The sequence below is a fragment of the Phyllostomus hastatus genome, unplaced genomic scaffold (genome assembly GCF_019186645.2).
Source record: "Phyllostomus hastatus isolate PE091 unplaced genomic scaffold, TTU_PhHast_1.1 phas_scaffold_501, whole genome shotgun sequence".
Taxonomy (NCBI): domain Eukaryota; kingdom Metazoa; phylum Chordata; class Mammalia; order Chiroptera; family Phyllostomidae; genus Phyllostomus; species Phyllostomus hastatus.
Genome location: NW_025334033.1, coordinates 855999 through 876938, shown reverse-complemented (window position 1 = coordinate 876938; position 20940 = coordinate 855999). Strand labels below are relative to the sequence as shown.

General features: G+C 42.5%; 3 non-coding genes across 3 annotated transcripts; all 3 read left to right on the top strand.

Annotated features, from left to right (window-relative positions):
* The first annotated feature begins 18445 nt into the window (after window positions 1-18445).
* Window positions 18446-18518, top strand: TRNAT-UGU. The gene has a single exon. It is a non-coding gene; the product is annotated as a tRNA-Thr (tRNA).
* Window positions 18519-19661: 1143 nt separating this feature from the next.
* On the top strand, window positions 19662-19751 carry TRNAY-GUA. The gene is given in 2 exon segments: window positions 19662-19698; window positions 19716-19751. It is a non-coding gene; the product is annotated as a tRNA-Tyr (tRNA).
* A 1101-nt stretch (window positions 19752-20852) lies between these two features.
* TRNAP-UGG lies at window positions 20853-20924 on the top strand. Its single transcript has one exon. It is a non-coding gene; the product is annotated as a tRNA-Pro (tRNA).
* Window positions 20925-20940: the final 16 nt, after the last annotated feature.

Genomic DNA, 20940 nt, shown 5'->3' with positions numbered 1-20940 from the left:
TCTCCAATTCATCCAGGTTGTTTTCAATAAATGATGATATTCTTACTCAATCTCAAATCCAAGCAGCAGTGAAAACATTTTAAGATTTCCTTTACAACATGATTTCCCCAAAGATTGAGTTTCTTTTTAAATTCAAGAATCTTATTACATGAAATCAAAATATTTTCTCTGGGGCCCTCCAGAGAAAATATTTTCTAACCCTGATTCATGGGATAGAAAGTATCTGCCAAACAGCCTTTTTTTTTTTTTTGTTATTGTTTTCTTCTTCTGCAGCCATCTTCATTTTTGAATCACAGACAAATCTTGTCTTAGTAATTTCTGGAAATTACTATTTCAATTCACCTTTTTTGTTCAAATGCTACTAAGTTAAAACTCTACTAAGCTAAGAGGTTTAACCATGTAACAGAATATTTACATGCTCTCTGTCTAGATTGTCACACAATTTTTTAAAAATTCTCAAATGGATTGACCTTCGTTTAATAAAGTTAACCATTTTTTAAGCATTATCCAGAACTTTCTACATTTTTTCTTCAGAGCTCCAGACACTAGAACCTCTCTAGAAGAAAACAGTATGTCCTGAAGGGTCGTATTTTATTTTTCACAAGTAGCCAAGCCTCACCTGGAGACACCATGGAAGGGACACCATCATTACAGATACCAAGGAATTGGCCCCAAGATATACCATTTGACTTCAAATATGAAGGCAGAATATTACTTTTTAATGTATAAATCTTTCATTTATTTTTGAAGGCTTGATTTGATTGCTCAAGGTAATTTCTTGCTTTTTTTTTTTTAAGAAGGGAGGGACAAAGAGAGGGACAGAAACCTCTATGGGAGAGAGATTGGTTGCCTCTGTAGGGACCCCATCAAGACCGAACCCTAACCCACCATTTAGGCATGTGCCCAGATCTGAATCACACTTGCGACTTTTCTCTTTGCCAGACCTGGATCGACCAAGAAAAGAGCTCAGGGCTCTTTTCTTTTTGTAGATATAAATTTTCTTACTAATAAGTTAAGGAAATATGATGACAGAAAGCATTTTGGGTAATAAAAGCCCTCATACATGCAGAATCCTATCCCTTTGATGTGTCTTTCTCCTTGTTTAGATCATCCAATAGTTTCATAAGAATGTGCAGGAAGTAAATTTTGGAGACTTTGTAGTTTTTATGGCAATCTTTTTGTAATTTTTACAAAAAATATGTAATTTTTGAAATCTTAAGTTTATCAGACCTTGCAGAAAATCTGAAAATGTATTCTACACTACTACTTAACTGATAGTTTGACTGGTTATAGAATCCTGTGTTAGACAATATTTTCCTTTAATATTTTGAAGCACTTTGTTCCTTGCCCTCTAGTTTTCAGATTTGTTGTTGAGAAGTCCTAAGCCTTTGTGAAAACCTTGAAGTCAATGGAGTCCAAACTCAGCCTTAGAATCAATCACCTGGAGAATTTCAGATATCTATAGGAGTATATCTTGTCCCACACACTTCAGACATTGTAAACAAACAGGTCCCACTCCATTACCTATTTCAGGTGACCCAAAAGTACTTTAGGGATACCAGGTTTGGGCTTTCAAGGTACCGATTTATGATCCTCTTCTCTTCCTTCGGCTGTTCCTGCTTCAAGGACCTGCACCTGACCTGAGCAGTCGCAGCCTTGGCCCAACAGCGAAAGGACATGGCCCTTCTCCGACCTGTTCTCTTGGGAGCGGGACCTCAACCCCCAACTCCTGCATCACAATCTCTGAATCCTGTGTCACCCTGGTCCCTGGCAACCCCTCTGTGGCTTCGCAGAGGGGCAGGGCCTGTGAGGAGCTCCCTTCCCTTCAGGGGCAGTTGGGAGCTCTGGGAGGGCGTTGCTTTCCGACCTATGGGACATCCAATGTCCTTACAAATCCGGTACAGCTCCGGGCGCATCCTTTTCCTCCCCCTGTCCTAATTCTGCCTTCTTTCCCTCTTAATTGTTCTCATTTCCATTTTGTACCTCTCTTGTGTCTCAGCTGCATCTGAAAAGTGCAAGAATCCTTAGTTTTGACCATTTTCCTGGTAGGAGCTGGACGCCGCCCCAGCCCCAGCTCAGGACTCCCATAGGTTTAGTAGTAGAGTTGCTGCGACGTGATGGAGGTCAGGATTAGTTAAAGAATGTGCAGACAGTTACTCCTATGACCCTCACAGAGTCATCATTTTCCGCTAAGGTTGTGTCTGTGGGGCTCAGTGAATGAGGCCTGGCAGGAGGCCTGGCCTGGGACTCCAAAGCCCGGAGGTTGCAGCTGGTCCAGGTCAGAAGAGACAGCGTGAGTCCAACCATCCGCTGCTTCAGCACCTCGCGGGCAAGACGAAGCTGCCTGGATCAGTTGGCCCAGTGGTAGGGCCTTGAGCACCTGTCAGGGCAGAGCTTGTGAGCCATCAGGGTGATTCCCACAATTCTGCCCTTCCACCCCCACTGCAAACTGCCTTTTTACCACAGGCTGGTTTGGGGTGCAAGTTTCCTGCCCCTCCTTTGATGTAGTTGACCGCGTCATACAATCTGAATAAGATCTTGGGCTCCAGTTTACTGTCCTTTCCCCAGGTTTAAAAAAAATTTTTTTTTTCATTTTAGGATTCCCTCAGTAGCAGGCGGTCTTCATCCGTGTCTTGAGGACAAGAGTTTCCTACTCCTCCCACAGACAGGCTTTGCTTCTCCTTTCCCAGAGGTTAAGTATCCTTGCCTGTGTTCTAGGGATGCAAGGGCTTTCTGCCTCTCCCCTGGTGACTTAAGGCTTTTTCTTGGTAGGAGGGAAGGGTCTGGGGACTTTGTGTTTGTCCCCCGGCAGCATGTGTTTACCTGGAGCTCACCTGACCCTCCAAAGAATGCTCCAGATTCCTACAATGCCCGTAGTCTTTAGAAACAGGGACAACCCAGCGGAGGCCAATAGAAATGAGCTCATTAGTGCGGGCAAACTCCTTTTGTACCTGGGCCTGCACCTATTTCAAATTGACATGCTAGCCTGCTGTTTGCGCTTTAAGAATTCCCTTTTAGCTGAGTTCCTCTTACTGGCTTTCATGCCGGCCACCTCTTTTTTCTGAGCTCTGCCAAAGGTGAAACAGTTTGGATATTCATTGCTCTTTGGAGGAATCTGTTTATCTCTTGACTGAGTTTACTTGGTTCTCTAAGACCTCACCTTTCCAATGGGCTGAAGTTATGATATTTTAAATTATTTGATATTTCTTGTTAGTTGTGGTTGATGTTTTTGCTTCTTTATACTTAAGCCTCATAATTCATATTTTAAAGTTATTTTCTAATTAGGTAAATATAGTCCATGACAGAAATCCCTCTCCATGTGAAGAAGTCAGGCCATTTGAGCCATTCTAAATAAGACTCAGGGTTTAGGAAATACTACTTTGTATAACAGCACCAAACGATTTCTCTGTCATGGGTACTATATTTACCGGTTTATGGACTCCAGTTTTCATTGTCAAGCATCATTGAAATCACTGCTCAAAAGAATCATAAAGAGAGGAGAGAGGGGCATGTTTCATGGCCAGTGATGGACGAGGCACTTCCCTGTACACAACCAGAAGAGTCTAAAATGTGAACTAGATATCTTTCATGTCCACAATGATAATTCTGCCCCTGGCCAAACAATGTTTTGGAGAAAAATCCAATTTCATTGATTCTCAAATTAACTTTCCTTTCTCCTCCTTCCAACATGGTTTTTGTTTCTTTTCTTGAGGACCAGCATCTTACTTGCTCACATGTTGCTAGGACCTCAGCTTCAACGTTGTTACTAGAGCCTGTACTTGGCCTTTTGTTTCTGTCGATTAGAATGAGCCCTGGTACCATTGTAAACTAGACAGGTCTGAGCTGACTATGGAAATCAGACTCAAGCTTCATTCTCCTGGATAGGAAACCTGTCTTTGACCCAGAACTCTGAAAAGTGGTAGAATTCTAAAAATGTGGGGATGTCTGGATGGATGCCTTGGGTTCTCTTCTTGATAGCCAGGCTCGTAGCAGGAGTAGATGCAACCTCCCTCATGCTCTTTAAACTGCCATCATCTGGTACCTGCAGTAAGGTCCCTGAGGAAAATTCTGGTCATGTTCTCCAAGGAACCTCAGTGCTCAAGGTCTCTTTTTGGTCCTTGGAATATGTGACTTGTTAAGGCACTTCTTGAATTCTTCCACAGACTTCTGTGCCTCTCCTTCTTCTTTAAATACTGGTGATCTCTGGAGCTTTGTCTTTTTCATTTTCTGAATGTTCTCTCTGGAAAATCTCAACCCCTACCAGGTTAAAATACAACCAACCCTGCCTTAAGTTTGCAGATAAAATACAAGATGACCAGTTGAATTTCAGATCAACAATCAACAAATTTTTAACATAAGTCTGTCCCATGAATATTGATCTGAGATTTGGGTGTCCTGTATCTTTATTTGCTAAATTTAACAACTCTAACCCCACCTACCCCCTCACCCCCACTGGTGCTGACTACTTTCAAACCAGTGTTTCCAGTCACAACTCCCCAACCTGAGTTACAGGCCCGTGTAATCAACTTCTGTGGACATCTTACCTGCTGGTTCCTCAGACACTGCAAATTCAACTTGTCCCAAGTCAAATACATCACCCTTTCTACAACCTTGCTGCTCTTACATGTTCCCCATCTTCATAAGTGGCAACAATAGTGGCTATACCAGGTCTTCTTCTAAGATTCTCCCCTAGTGGTATACATACACTGTCATACTGTAACAGGGTGAAGCCAAGAGGGGACCCCCAAATAGGAATTTGTAACAGGGTCCAGAACTCAAGGTGTCCAAAAAATATTAGAAAAATATACAGGATGTCCCTGCCCCACACAAGGCTAAGATGGGGCATGGGACACATAGAGCAGGGCCATTGGAAGTTGTGTTGCATAGCAACAGCTTTGCAGCTAACCTCTGGCATGGTCATTTAACATATCTATAACCTTTAACTGGGTTCATACATATGTTAAATAGCTGTGGCCATGCTTTGAGCCAGGGGGATGGAAGTGAATTCCACCCAAGATGTAACTGGGGCACAGCTCCTCCTGGTTACAGCACCTGCGTGAGAGCTTGGAAGAAGATTGGCTCCATGCCATGGGGCCATACCTGCCCAGACTTACAATGGCAGCCCAGTAAAGCTGGAAGAATACAGGAATGCTGGCAGGTATAACTGATTGTAGGAGGAGTCAGAAATGGGGCTGCAGAGGAAGATTTGTGTGGAGATTTAAACCCAGGCATGGCAGCCATGTTGGGGAGAACCTCGTGGCTTTGGCAGAGTGGGGACCCCATGGCTTTGGGGTGCTCCCTTTTGCCATGTGGCTTAGGAGGCAGAAGAGACTTTGCCCAGAAGAAAAGGGGTGAAAGGACTCTTGCTGGTGGGCCATGAGAAGGTGCCACATGGCTTTGGATTAACTGGAGCTCATGGCAGCAACACAGCTGATAGTAGCAGGAGCCTGGACCACTGACTTCTTTTCCTGAGATACGGTACCCCAGACTAGGGCAGAGGGAGAAGGAAGGACTGTGTGCATTTGTGGGTATTCTAAAGGACTTTAATATTTTAATGAAGACATTAAGTCACTACTCTAGGTTTGTATAGCCTTTAAATAAACATTGCCTTTCCTTTTCACAAATCTCTGGCATTCAGACACATCTTTCCTCTGGCGGCAGGCATAGCAAACCTAGTGGGGGGTCCTTTTGGTAACAGTATATCTTACCTCCCCCTGCCCCCCCACCTGTTCTGTAACAGTACTAACCCAATCCTTTTCATCTCCAGCCCTAGAAGTCTCATCAATTATCACCTGGTCCATATCACCATAGTGCTCTGTGCTTCCAGCCTGACCTTCAACCCACTTTTTCACACTGGGGGGAACTAGCAAAACTTTGTGAACAGGCTGATTGGATCCAGTTGCTTTCTGGCTCTAATTTAAAAAACTAACTTTGAAGTAGCTCTACATGCTAAGAAACAAATATGTGCAACATCTTCAAGTGAGAACAGAACCAGCGACCTGAGAGTTCTTATAGAAACCAAAATATATAGTCCCCTGCTCTACCAGCTGAGCTTTCAAAGGGTGCATACTGCAAGTTTTAGGAAAATTTTTGTTCACCACAGACAGGAACATTTTTGGAAAGATGCTTGGAAAGGCTTTCATCTCATACTCCTTAGAGGGGTACAGATACCTGTGTCCATTCAATCATCAGCCACCCAAATTGGTTAGAAACAACATTGCTCAAAGATACCATAGATTTGAAGAGCTCCAACAGTGGTGAAAAAGGCCCAGGTGAGGCCAAGCTCTGGAAGCTCATGGGTATAGTCATCACTGAGGGGTCAGTATCCTTACTAAAGGGCCTTTAATTGCAATGATCATCCCTTGTCAATAGTCTTCACGTAGTGCTGCTGCCTCTCTTTCTTTCTTTCTTTTTGTTCTGACCTGGTGAAAGTGATGGAGGAAACAATTTTTGGCCCTGAAGGATTGGAAGAGTTGTTTTCCCAGCCGACCTGGGTCAGAGGTCAGTATCTACATGCAATCCCCACTGCAGTGTTGCCCATATACCATAGGCTAGTGGGTCACTCAACAAGTCCCCTGGAGGTGTCTTCTTGCATAAGGTACAAGTTTAATAGACCTCTAAGGAGTGATTGGGATGGCAACTTGGACTTCTGCAGGGAGAGCATAAGGGTGGCAGGATTCGTTGATTTGACCTAAAAGGCTTTTTGCAAAATTTTCAGGAGTTACCCCACCCAGGGTCAAATGGCATCCTGAACCAGAAAATCCCCACATTAATATACATGTAAATGCCAATCCCAATAACATCCTGAACTAGAAAGTCCCCAACAGAGCTGCTGCATTGATTACTTTTAAGGGTATCCACTGACCCTGACAATGGCAGTTTCTCCGGGGCTTCTAGTACTGCCTCCTCCAGGGGCTCAACAGGAGGCTCTCTAGAACCCCCAAGACCCACAAGCCAAAGTGCTATGAGCTCTGATGTTGCCTGGACAGGTGTTCCTCTGATGCTGCATTCTCTTCCTGCTTTTCTTCAGCCTTAAATCCATACTCACCCAGGATTTGATCTTGTCCTTTTCACCGCCAGCATGAACACTGTCGACCTTAACCCACAGGGAAAGAAGCTGCCCACTCCTTGAAGGAGGCAGCTCTGCCTGAGGGCTCTGTACCCGACTCTCCATTATTTCAACTCTTTGGCAATGCTCCCACTTTCACTAGTTCTCAAATATACTTTGCTGGTCCATGAGGTCTCAGCTCCTTCTGAAGACCAGATCTGACTCACAGTCTCCACATACCATGCCTGACAGAAGTGAAAGACCTTCAGAATTTGAATAGATCTTCAATGGAAATTTCTCAATTTCCCTGTCTTGCCAAATCTGAGGAAAAGACAAACTCTTCATCAAACATATATGCTTTTTGTCTCTTGGCATCGACAATATTTCTGCCTTCATCTGTTCTGGCCCAAGATAAGAAGCAGAAAAAAAGTACGTGCAAAGAAAATAACAATGGGAGTAGAAATAAATGGAGTGGAAGTGAATATGGAAGTATACAACATTGTCAACTTTTTTTTCTGCTCATCACTCTACCAGAATAATAAGCATATTAAGTGATAAAGCCATGGTATCTTCTTTGAACTCACAAGGATTCTAGAGAAATCTTCCCTTTGCTTCTGGGATGCACAGCAATTGGATCCACAAGAATATGCTGAGATAGGAAAAAATTGCACACACAGATCTCACCTTTGCTTCCTGCTAGTTATGGGCTTCATGTGCTTTAGTGATACCATATATAGTGACACACAATCAATGATCTCCCGGTTTCTGTTTATTTTTTAAAATATATTTTATTGATTATGCTATTGCAGTTGTCCTATTTCCCTCCCTTTATTCCCCTCCGCCCTCCACACCCCCTCCCACCCACATTCTCCCTCTTTAGTTCATGTCCATGGGTCATACATATAAGTTCTTTGGCTTCTACATTTCCCATACTATTCTTAGCCTCCCCCTGTCTATTTTCTACCTACCATCTATGCTACTTATTCTCTGTACCTTTCCCCTGCTCCCCTTCCCACTCCCCTGTTGATAACCCTCCATGTGATCTCCATTTCTGTGGTTCTGCTTCTGTTCTAGATGCTTGCTTAGTTTGCTTTGTTTTTGTTTTAGGTGTGGTTGTTAATAATTGTGAGTTTACTGTCATTTTACTGTAGATATTTTTATCTTCTTTCTCTTAGATAAATCCCTTTAACATTTCATATAAAAAGGGCTTAGTGATGATAAACCCCTTCAACTTGACCTTATCTGAGAAGCACTTTATCTGCCCTTCCATTCTAAATGAAAGCTTTGCTGGATAGAGCAATCTTGGATGTAGGTCCTTGCCTTTCATGACTTGGAATACTTCTTTCCAGTCCTTCCTTGCCTGTAAGGTCTCTTTTGAGAAATCAGCTGACAGTCTGATAGGAACTCCTTTGTAGGTAACTGTTTTCCTCTCTCTTGCTGCTTCTAAGATTCTCTCCTTATTTTGAATCTTGGGTAATGTAATTATGATGTGTTTCAGTGTGTTCCTCCTTGGGTCCAACTTCTTTGGGATTCTCTGAGCTTCCTGGACTTCCTATTTCCTTTGCCAGACTGGGGAAGTTCTCCTCCGTTATTTATTCAAATATGTTTTCAATTTGTTGCTCTTCCTCTTCTCCTTTTGGCACCCCTATGATTTGGATGTTGGAATGTTTAAAGATGTCCTGGAGGTTCCTAAGCCTGTCCTCATTTTTTGAATTCCTGTTTCTTCATTCTTTTCTGATTGAATGTTTCTTTCTTCCTTCTGGCCCACACCATTGACTAGAGTCTCAGTTTCCTTCCCATCACTATTGGTTCCCTGTACATTTTCCTTTACTTAACTTAGCATTACCTTCATTTTTTCATCTAATTTGTGGCCAAAGTCAACCAATCCTGTGAGCATCCTGATCACAAGTGCTTTGAACTGTGAATCTGATAGGTCGGCTATCTCTTCATTGCTTAGTCATATTTTTTCTGAAGCTTTGATCTGTTCTTTCCTTTGGGCCATTTTTTTTGTCTTGGTGCTCTTGTTACATATTAAGGGAAGGAGCCTTAGGTGTTCACCAGGGTGGGGCGACCCACGTCGCTGGGTTGTGACACTGTATGTGGGGAAAGGGTCTGAGAGGGAACAATGGTACTTGCTCTACTCTCTGACAGATTTCAATCACTTCCCCCACTACCTGCAAGCAAATTGGGCCCTTCTGGTGCTGATTCCTGGGTGGGCGGCTTGTGTATGTTCTTGGACCCTCTGGGTCTCCCCTCCCCTCCTGTGAGGCTGGGAGTTTCTCCTGCTGCTGCCTCAACCCCCACAGGTGTTTTCAAATGGTGGTTTGAGGCTTTATTTTCTCGAACTGGGGCCCTGGGTTGTGCAGTCTTTCTCATTCCCCAGGTGTTCCTCCCGGTTTACATGCACGTGAATGTGGGACCGCCCGGTCCACCAGCCACCGTCTTGCTGGGTCTGCCAGCTGCTGCCTTGCTAGTCCCACTCCACAATCCACCACTTCACTGGGTCCTCCAGCTGCCACCTTGCCACAAGTCCTTTCTGCCCGGCTCCGCCCCTCCTACTGGTCTGGATGGATGTTTCTTCTTTAACTCCTTGGTTGTTGGACTTCCATACAGTTTGATTTTCTGTCAGCTCTGGTTGTTTTTTGTTTTTAATTTGTTGTTGTCCTTCTTTTGGTTGTGTGAAGAGGCACTGTGTGTCTACCTACACCTCCATCTTGGCTGGAAGTCTGGTTTCGGTTTATTTTTTCATTGTTCTCTGTCCACTCCATTTGCTGGATCATAGATTACTACCCCTGTTCTAAATCTCCACTAACTCCAGTGTATTGACTCTACCTGAAGACCTCCCATATTTTCTACATATTTTCTGACTCATATTGTAAGTATTTGTTTCCATCTCCATGTCCCCTACAGACAAAAAATATCTTAAGGCAAGACCTCTATTTTAATATCTATATCCCTGGCATAATACAAGGGGCAGATTAGGTACTTATTATGTGGTTTGTGTCTAAAATACATGTGAATGCCAATCCCATAGAACAGAAGCTCTTTTGAGTCAACACTATCTGGGTTCATGACTGGGAAGAAGATGCAGAACTTACTAGGTCCCTTACTGTGTCATAAGACATGACCTCCAATGGAATGTGTTTTCATTCTGTAGTGGATGGAGGGAGTGCAGATAAGTGTCAGAGTCTTTTAAAGATGAAGTATGAGAGGTGTAATCTTAGACTATACCTGTCTCTGTTCATAATTCTAAGAGCACTTTTATTAGTAGTTTGGGAAAAAACTCTAAACATAGTGGTTGATATAAGAGACCAGTGCCTGCAGAGATACAATTTTGCAATGTCCAAAAAGACTAAGAGTCCATCATTGGTGGAGGAAAGCAGCGGGTGTATAAAAGTGGAGAGGAGGCAGGGATTGGCTGGTTGGGACTGTGCATAAGGTAGGAGAGCACCTGTGACTATTTTTCTGCTGAAGGCTATGTGTGTGTGGCATGTGGCAAGAAGCAGAGTGTTCACTAGCAACGGTACACTCACAGGGTGACAGCACACAGGATTTTCCTGGCTTTGTCCTGTGCTACTGAGGATTTGCAAAAGTAACAGGCACTTCCTTCAAGGGAAATTGAACTAGCAACCTAAGGATCTGGAGAACATGGGATGCTATCAAATAAGCTATTAAAGGACACACGGCAATTGCCCTGGGGCATGACATTTTCTGGAAGTAAGGGAGGTGGGCACACTGGAGTACCCCAGGCCCAGCAATGCCTTGGGGCCTCCTTTAAAGAAAGTGCACACACACCAGGGCTTGGGAGTGGCTTCACATTTGGAGTGGGAGAGCAATTTTCCAGATGCCAGGGCCAGGGCTGTCACCAGTTGTCTCATTTCCCCTTGCTGCACCCCTTTTCACAGAGAGGAAAATAAAGGCCAATGTCCATAGCCAGAAAGGGGGTAAGAGGGTGAATGGAGGTGGGCATTGGTGAAAGGCTGCTTATATCAGTTCCAGGAGGGCTTGCAGAGCAAAGGAAAGGGAGAACCCACTTGAATGGGCACCAGGTGGGTGCCACAGTGTCCAGTGGAGCACCTCAGGAAGTGCTTCATCTAAGTACCTAGCCCTGCTCTTCCCCTGCTTCTAATGTTCCCCTGCTGCTTCCCACCCCATCCTGCTGCCCATCATTACCTACGCTCATTCTTCAGGTACAGAGTGGCTTATTAGAAAGTGATGGAGAAAAAATATCAGGCCAAGTGGGCAGACAACACCAATGGGTACCTAGTCTTCCTGGCAGTCTGGGAGCTTGGCTCCCCTCCTCTGTCCACATACCTGGTTTCTTTGGGCAGAGGCCACTTGTCCCTGAAGTAGCCCAAGGTTCTGTGCCTTCCCGGAGAGGCACTTGAGAAAAGGAGAGGGGCAAGAACAGTGGTGGCTAAATACTACCACTTACCCTTGCACCATGTCCTTTACTAATGTTTCATATCTCACCTGGTATGTGCTGTTCACCCCAAGAGCGCTCACCCACCCACAGAGATAGAGCAAGCCATACCCAAGAGCTCTACTTTTGAGTGTGTCACCAACTCCAATAGGATCCTCCTGAAAATCACCTGTTTCACTGAGGCTCTGGGGTCTGCTTGGGTCCACATGGCCAAACCATTGCTGTTGAAGGGGTTCAGAACAGGTATCCCCCCACAATGTGCTACTTTGGTTCATGAATTATTTTGAGCTAATGGCAATCCAAACCCTACAAGCTCACAAGAAACTTTTACCTGTCCCTTAATTTAAATTAGAGGCCTTGCCCATAATAAGAGTTTTCACCAGAAAGAACTTTTTATGTCACATCTATAGGGCAGAACAAAGTTCTAATTACTGACTACGTGTTCATCTCATCCTGAAAATGACCTTCCTCCTCTGTTAAATCCCAAGGTGGCTTACCGAATACTTTGCTCAGAATGCCAGATATACCTCACTTATTCTTCTGTCAAATAAGTATGTGGAGTCTCTGAGTCTGTCATCATGGGGAGTTCCCATACCCACATAATTACATTTGGTTATATTTTTCTTGTTAATCTGTCTCATATCAATTTGATTATGAGACTGCCTGAAAGAACCTTGGAGGGTAGAGAAAAGTTTCTTTCTTCTAACACTGTGGGACTGGAGACTTTCCAGAGGCACCAATTGCTCTGTAGCCATGATGAGTTCCCAGCCTTGAATGTCACCATATGAGGAGACAAGCTGACATGAACCAAAGACAGAACCTTAGGCCTTCCTTGAATTCTCTGCCTGAATAGATATGGAAGTTCAAATCCTTGGCAATTTAGCTTTTTGTTCTATGGAAGAATGGAGTGACACACTCAAACAAGGGAAGGTTTCTTCAGTGTGGCTTGCCATGCCTCTGTGGGTGAGTAAGCTGTCTTGGGGTGGCAAGTACACACCAGGTGAGATCTGAAATGTTTGTAAAGGACCCAGAGCCTGAGCAAGTGGTCCTATTAGAACACCAGTGCTCTCTTGCCTTCTTCATTTATCTCCAGTGCCTGTCCAGGAAGCCACAGAACCTTGGGCTTCTTCAGGGCTCTGTGGCCTCTGTCCAATGAATGTAACTTGGGAAGTTGTGATGCACCTTGCAGGTCTGGAATTCCCAGAGGTAATAACCTGCTGACTCCAAGTGTCATGTGGGTGTCTTGCTGGCAGGCTTGGGCCTTGTTCAGACACAGCTATTTCTCTGTGCTCTAAAATCTGGAGTTGCAATTGTTTACACATAATGGACAAGTGTCAAAGTTGGATCTATTTTAACAAATTGCAAACCTCTCAATTTAGAACCTCTTTCAAATGGTGCTGCTAGTGCAGTTGTGTGCTCAAAACTTTGTGCATGATAAATCAGGGATTGTGAGTTCAAATTTAAATGGGGCTGAATTATGCATAAACTGCTCAGTACTTCTGCTTTCTTCATTACATTCTCCTGCTGTGGACCAAAAGTGTGGAGTAACCTTATTCAAAGAGAGTTTGCAATTTAGAAGTTTGGGTTGAAAAATGTCATTCTAGTACTCTCTCCTTAATATAATGAGGCAGACTGATTTAGGTTGGTAATACTTGGCTCACAATTATTTTTTTCTAATGTTTATGGTATAGAAAGTCAGGGTCATCAGTGCAAATGTAAACAAAATTATTTTCTTACCTTCAGTGGAATGCATGAAATGGAGAGAAGAAACCAAATTATAATATTTAATTAAAAGGTTAAGTACAAGTAGCAAACTCATACTCAGAAGAACTCAGAAGAGTCAGCTGTTGCCAGAGTTAAAGGCTTGCTTAACACAGATGAGGAATTAAAAGAAGCTAGAAGAACATGTAATAAACAGTGTGTTTTGGCACCCTATCTAAAGTCTTTTGATTGTCTGGGGCAATCACTTTTAGTAACTGTATTTTCTAGCTTATTAAAACTTAAGTGGAATATTTAAAGTGTTAAAAGAAAAGAAAAATCCCATGAGGGCCTGGCCGGTGTGGCTCAGTTGATTAGAGTGTCATCACATAACTAAAAGTTTGCAGGTTAGATCCTCTTTCTATGTATGTAAGATCCCTGGTCAACTGCTTTATGTTTCTCTCTTTCCCTCCCTCTCTTCCTTTCCCTTTCCTCTCTCCCTCCCTGTCTCTCTAAAAGCAATTAAAAAATATCCTCAGGTAGGGATTAAAAAACAAATCCAACCAGCCTAGAATTCTGTATCCAGAAAAGTCATCTTCAAAAGTGATAGTGAAATAAAGACATTCTCAGACAAACATAAATTCAAGGAATCCACAGCACATAGAATTGTCCTCCAATAAATGGTAAAAGGAGTTCTCCAGGGAGGCCCTCTTTCTAGGTTAGAAACTCAGATCTGCATAATGAAAGAGTGTTAGAAAAAGAATAGATAAAGATAACATCTATTATTTTTCCTCTTCTTAATTGCTCTAATGGAGTTTGCTTATAATAATAATAGCAGTAATAATTATAGCTTATGGTTAACAAAAATGAATGACAATGTTATAATACACAGGATGGAGAAATTGGGAGTATTGTGATATAAGCAGTATCCTGTTATAAAGTGGTTTAGACACTTTTAAAAGTAGACAGAGATTAGTTGGAAATGTAAATTGTACACTCTAGGGCAACCACTAAATCTCTTTTTAAAGAAGTAGGATTTATATGCTGATAAGAAAGAAAATGGAATCATAGAAAAGGCTCAATTAAAATCAGAGGATACAGAAAGAGTGAAAGACAAAAATATTTTTAAAACACAGCAATATGTATAAAAGTTACAAATATGATATATATAAATGCAAACACAACAATTAATTTAATTGTGAATAGTCTAAAACCTAATTTAAAAATGGAGACTGTCAGAGTGATTTTAAAAATGTAATATCCAACCATATGAATGTCTGTAAGAAATTCATATTAAGTACAAAGACATAAAAAGCTAAAAAGTAAAGGGATAGAAAAAATATTCCATGCTAACACTGATCAAAAGAAAGATGGAATAACTATGCTAATTTTAGACAAAGCCAACTTCAGAGTAAGGAAAATTATACAGCTCTGCATTCTCCCTAATTTGCAGCTTGGATTTATATCATCTTAGAGACCCAGGGAACATCTAGCCATAAATGTTTTTTAGGGTTCTTTTGGGTTGATAGTGCTCCAGGTACCTATGAAAAAGAAAAAATTAGCCCTGGCTGGCGTAGCTCAGTGGACTGAGCGCGGGCTGCGAATCAAAGTGTCGCAGGTTCAATTCCCAGCCAGGGTACATGCCTGGGTTGCAGGCCATAACCCCCAGCAACCGCACATTAATGTTTCTCTCTCTCTATCTATCTCCATCCCTTCCCTCTCTAAAAATAAATAAAATATTTTTTAAAAATAAAAGATTATATTTAAAACCCACATTATTTCTCATATAATTATTATATATTATTGTATATAATATTTTATATAATATATAATAATTATATATGTAAAATAATTATATATAGATACGTAATATTCAGGATGACAGCTTCATCTCAACCTCAAAAATTCACTGCATACAATTTTGCAAAGCCTTTGAGCAGTACACATTCAAAGATGACCAATTACACAAGGAAACAAAGTAACATGAGTAAGACTTAAACAACAGATAAAATAATATTGAGATAATCAGTTATAAATATTAAAACAACTATAATTACCACATTTAAAGAAATGGTAATTACCATGTTTAAAACCATATAATTATCATGTTTAAAAGATCAGCTGGAAAATATTTGCAAGAAATAAGAAATTACAAAATTCGGCCTGTTGATTCGGCCATGAGAATGCAAACTGGTATAACCACTAAGGAAAACAGTGTGGAGGATCCTCAAAATATTAAAAATAGAACTACCATATGATCCAGCAATTCTACCTCTGAGAATATATCCAAAGGAAACGAAAACACTGACTCGAAGAGATATCCACACCCCCCATGTTCACAAGCAGCATTATTTACAATAGCCAAGATACGGAAACAAACTAAGTGTTCATCAGCAAATAAATGGATAAAGAAGCTGTGGTATGTATATTCAACAGACTATTATTCAGCCCTCAAAAAGAGGAAATCCTGCCATTTTCAACAATATATATGGACCTTGAGGGCATTATTCTAAGTGGGGTAAGTCAGAGAGAGACAAACACTGTATGATCTCACGTGTGGAATTTAAAACAAAATCCAAACACATAGAAAAAGGGATCAGTTGTGGTTACTAAAGATGAGATGTGGGGTAGAGGGAATAGGAGAAAAGTGGGCAAAAGGTATAAACTTCCACTTACAAAACAAGTTCTTATGCAAGTAATGTACAGCATTATGGCTATGAAAAAAGTTAACACTACTGCATATGAAAATAGTTAAGAGAGCAAATCCTAAAAGTTCTACAAGAAAAAAAATTATTTTGCTTTCTCTTTTTACTGTGTCTACATGAGATAATGGATGCTACCTAAACTTGTAGTAGTAATAATTTCACAATATATGTAAGTGAAACCATTAATAACTTAAACTTATATCTTAAGCTTACATAGTTATGTATATCAATAATATCTCAATAAAACTTGGAAAAATTCCTTTTGAAAAGGAATCAAATTGAACCTCTAAATTGAAAATTATAATTTATAATTGACTCAGTCAGTAGATTTAACAACTGACTAAACATAGCTGTAGAAAGAATGACTGGATTATGAGTAAGAGCATGTAATTCAGAATGTAACATAGAAAGACAAAAAGACAAAATATAGAAGAGAGGTTAAAAATAGAAGACAATTTGTGAAGCTCTAATATGTTTAATTTCAGTTTTATAAATGGAGAGGAGAAAAAGGACAAAAACAACAGTTGAAAAGATAATGCCTGAGAATTTTCCAGAACTGAAGAAAGACAACAATCTACAGATTTAAGAAATCCCAAACCCAAGAACCCAACAGCTTAACCATTGGAAAAACATGGTATTTCCCTATAGGATCATTTATTCCTTTTTTGCACTTCACTATTGAAATCTTCCCTGGATACATCTGATTGGTGGAACCTAGGTCACATGCCCACTCCCAGCTCTAGGTGGGAAAGCAACTTTTCTAGGACATAATATATGAATATGTGAAATTCCCAAATGTAAGGAAAATGTTTAAACCCACTCATATAACAAATGCAAGCAGCAGGGGCTATTCAGAATGCTCCTATTTACACCTCTGCTGTTTTCTCTTTGTACATTTTTTCTTCAAGAGCACATAACTCTTAGCTGTAACTCAGTGGATGATCGACATCAACATTTTCAACCAGTGTACTGCAAAAATTTTTAAAACATGCAATACCTGTCTGTAGTCAGGGGCAGTGACCTCTTTTCTCTTAGTTATTAAACAAACAAACAAACAAACAAACAAACAAAACAGCCAACACAATAGATGTTTATATGAATGCATCAAAATTATACCTAATTTTTTGTCAGATCAGAAAAAAAATTTTTTTTGGTTTGCCATTATGAGATGAAAAAGGTAAAAAAATCACTGCTCTATGTAATTTGAGCTAACCTTGACCTATCTAATCTATGGAACTTTAGACAGAAGAGTATTCTAGCTATTGTACATTTCCCATAAACTCCTCCCTCCTCACCTCAAATTCAGCCCATCTAAATCTTAGCACCCCTTTGCTCTCTCCAGATACCCATCTCCCCTTTAAGACTCTTTTCCCTGAAACTATCATCCTGCTTGGTCAAGCTATATTTGAGAATTCTCCCCGACTCTGTCCTCTTTATTGTGTTATTTCCCCTTTATTCATATTTAACTTCAACAGAATCTGTCCCGTATCTCTTTCATTCATTGTCCCCCTTTTGAATGTATAAATGTTACTCTTTTGAAGCTTTATTTTGGAGCATTTGCACCATGGCCAGTATCTGGTGTTCCCTTGACACTAGTTTCTCTTTCCTTCAATTCATCCTGCATATCCATGCCTAATGAGTTTCCATTTTCAGTTTTTCAAATGGCAAAACCTCATTCCGGAAATATCTTTGTCTCCTACTAACCTGTCTTCTTACCATCCCTCACTTTGGAAGGCAGTCCGCTGCCTTGGTCCTTTAAACACCTCCAGGAGTCGTCCGACTTTCCTCCCAACTTTTCTACCACAAATCACTCCACCCCCAAATTTGGGCCTTAATTTCCCTTCGGAGTGCTGCTCAAGCCCATCCCCTCCAGAAGGCCTGTATCTGTGCTTACTACAAGTTTGTGAACCTTGGCAGTCTCCACTGCCTCCTTACACCTTCACAGCTACTTTTTATTATTCTCTTTCATGAAAACTGAAGTTCATTTATTCCATAAAACTATGGCAGTGACTTCAAGGTAAAGACCATATCTGGGTGCCTTGTTCCTAGTGCAGAGCATATCACAAACTTGGAATTAAGTGTTTATTGAATAAAGAAATGAATTAAATAGTGAGTTAATGAATGCCTGCTCTGGCGCTGAGACTTGAATTGTTACCAAGGGTCCCTACATCTAAGGAACTTAAGGCGGGCGGTTGCAAGTCGGTGGATGTCTTGAGTCAAGTAGAAAACTGAGTGTAGATACCCAAGTTTAAACTAAGAGACCCACGGTAGGCAACTTCTCCCCTCTGTAGGATTTCCCTTCTTAATTTTGACAATTGTAGCTGGGGGCAAAAAAAAAAAAAAAAAGCTTTCACTGTGTTAGATTGTGTTGGGTAGGGCATATTTTTGTCGCCTTAAAACAGTGGCTGTCTCTGTCACTGATCCCCATATTGCGCTATTCCCAAAAAACCTGCAAACGGAAACACTAAAACAACATTCAGATTTCGTTTGCTTCCAACACGCAGATACTTTAATAAAGACGCAACATAAAATTGTTCCTTCACCACCGAGAACAAAACGTTTCAAGTGTGAGGCCCTATAGCTCAGGGGTTAGAGCACTGGTCTTGTAAACCAGGGGTCGCGAGTTCAAATCTCGCTGGGGCCTTTAAGGTGTTTCCTACTGTTTTTAATTCTTCTCACTACCACCCTTTCTCCGATTAACTTTAACCCACTCGGATATTCCCCTCTGGGTCCTCTTGGTGCAGTCCAGACCTCCGGAATAAACACTGCCGAACACAGCCGCTTCCTTTCTGGTTCCCGTGCCAGTGCGCAAGTACTGTTTGCTCCTTGGGTTGTGACGCAGTGCAGTATAAGCTGCGTGAGGACCAGGGCAGATCCGCTCGCGGCCAGACCCTGGAGGGTAGCCCTTCCCGAGCCCGGACGAGGACGGTGGAGAAAGACAATGGGATCGAACCCTCAGCAACCGACGTGGGCAGGTTTTCGAACCTAGAACCAGGTCCTCCTTGCCGGCGTCGGCCTTCCGGGTTACGCAGTTCAGCAGAGTTTCCTGTTTCAGTGGATTTTTCGAACACTTCAGTATCTCAGTGGGGGGGATTCAGGTGGAGACTTTGCTGACCATGTTATTAACTCAAAGAGATAGTGGATTCCTCTTTGGGAAACCTTGAAATAGTTTCCCCAAAAGGCAGTTCTCACAGAAACACTAGGCTTACCCGTATATTTTGTATTCCACACCCTCTCCGTCCCCCAGTCTGCAAACGAGTAAGCTGAAAAGAGCTGCGGCTGGCCTGCGCCCGCACGCCTGGGTTCCGAGGCGAGGGCAGGAAGGGAGGAAATGAGACCCGTGCCCCTCTCCCTGGCTCGGAGTAGCGCAGCGCGGTAGCAATGTTTCCCACCGCCTCAGTCCCTAGTTCCCCAAACGCCAAATGGCCGCTCCCACTCTAGGCACACAGCGTGTCAAGGAAGCCCCGGCCCCGCGCACTCTGTGGAAACAACAGCACCCCCCCGTCCCGCGAGCAGGTCACCCCTTCCTAAGACCCGTGCAACCTCGGGGTGCATGGGTTCTGGCAGCGCCTGTGAAGAGCACTGGTTGGCCCTGTTTGGAAATCCCTCGGTGAAGCAGGAGAATCCAGCTTTAGAAGGGTTGTTCCCAAAACTGTGAATGCAGGAAATTCTCACAAGATAGTTACTCCACGGCATCCACCTGTGGGTAAGCGAGGAGTCGCGTTGCACTCGTCTCTATTTAACTCTGTCCTGAAGAGGGAATTGTAGGAAGGATACACTTGCGCTCCCTTCGATAGCTCAGCTGGTAGAGCGGAGGACTGTAGTGGTTTCCTTGCCAGTCATCCTTAGGTCGCTGGTTCGATTCCGGCTCGAAGGAGACGCTGCTATTTTGGGCTGGCGGCTCCTCAGTTTCTTCAGCCCTTTACCCTCCGAAGCAGCGTTCTGCAGTGTGTAGACCTTAGCGCTGTCTTAAGAAACACAGCTCACTTGCTGGTCGTTCAGTTTCAGGTATCACGTCTTGAAAAATGGATCTTATCTGGTATGCTTGGTAAACACTAAGGGGTATGCAGTAACTCACAATTCAACCGATCAGCTGGAAAGGTTCTCAGATATCTTCTTTAAGATGTGCCTTCTTTTCGCTTCTGGTTGATCCTAGGTTCCTGCCTCAGGACCAGATGTCGGAGGCCCAAGACCATTAGATGGTATAGAATATTTCACAAATGTGTGTATGTGCACTGCTACCTTCAGGGCATTAATTTGCAGAACAAACCCCTTGACTGTGACCTGCAGCCCGAGTGTGTGACCCCATTATACACATACATCCATGAAGAAAGAGAGACTTTTCATTTGTTTAGCCGTTTATGTATTTTTATCATTACGTGAAACGATTTTTGAGCCGCAGCAGGAAGGAGTACTAGGATTTGACGTGAATATGGATGAAACTGAAAGAGATTAATTCCAAAGCGAGAAAACCATTTGAGCAAAAGTGGGGAAAACTTAACTCTCTTTCAGGAAAACTGCGGAGGGGTCTGGAATAGCGCACACCAGACGTGCACCACCAAACCAGCTCCCGCTCCAGCTCCGGTATGGGGCTCAGGACCACGTTTGTCCTGGGGCTCAGGACCGTACAGCCAGTGCAAACGAGTTCTGCTCGGCCCTCAGGCTCCAACCCGTTTTCCTCCGGACTCGAGCTCGCGGGTAGACCCGTGCCTGAGGGGCTCGGTGGAACTCAAATGTGGCCTGAATCTGAAAGGCTGCCTCTCCTCACCTTATCTGGAATCTGGAAAGGTCCTGGATGTGGATCGGAGAGAATAAACGAGGACAGGGCTAGAGTTAGACGTGAGACTTCATAACAATGAAGATAAAAATTAAAGAAGGCAAAGAAAAATTGACAGTCACAAGGGAAAAAAAAAACACTCGAGTAGCCTGGTGGAAAAACGAAATTCAGAGGAAGTAGATGCAAAGTAAGAGCCGTTGTGGCTCGTTGGTCTAGGGGTATGATTCTCGCTTTGGGTGCGAGAGGTCCCGGGTTCAAATCCCGGACGAGCCCAAACTTTTTAATTAAA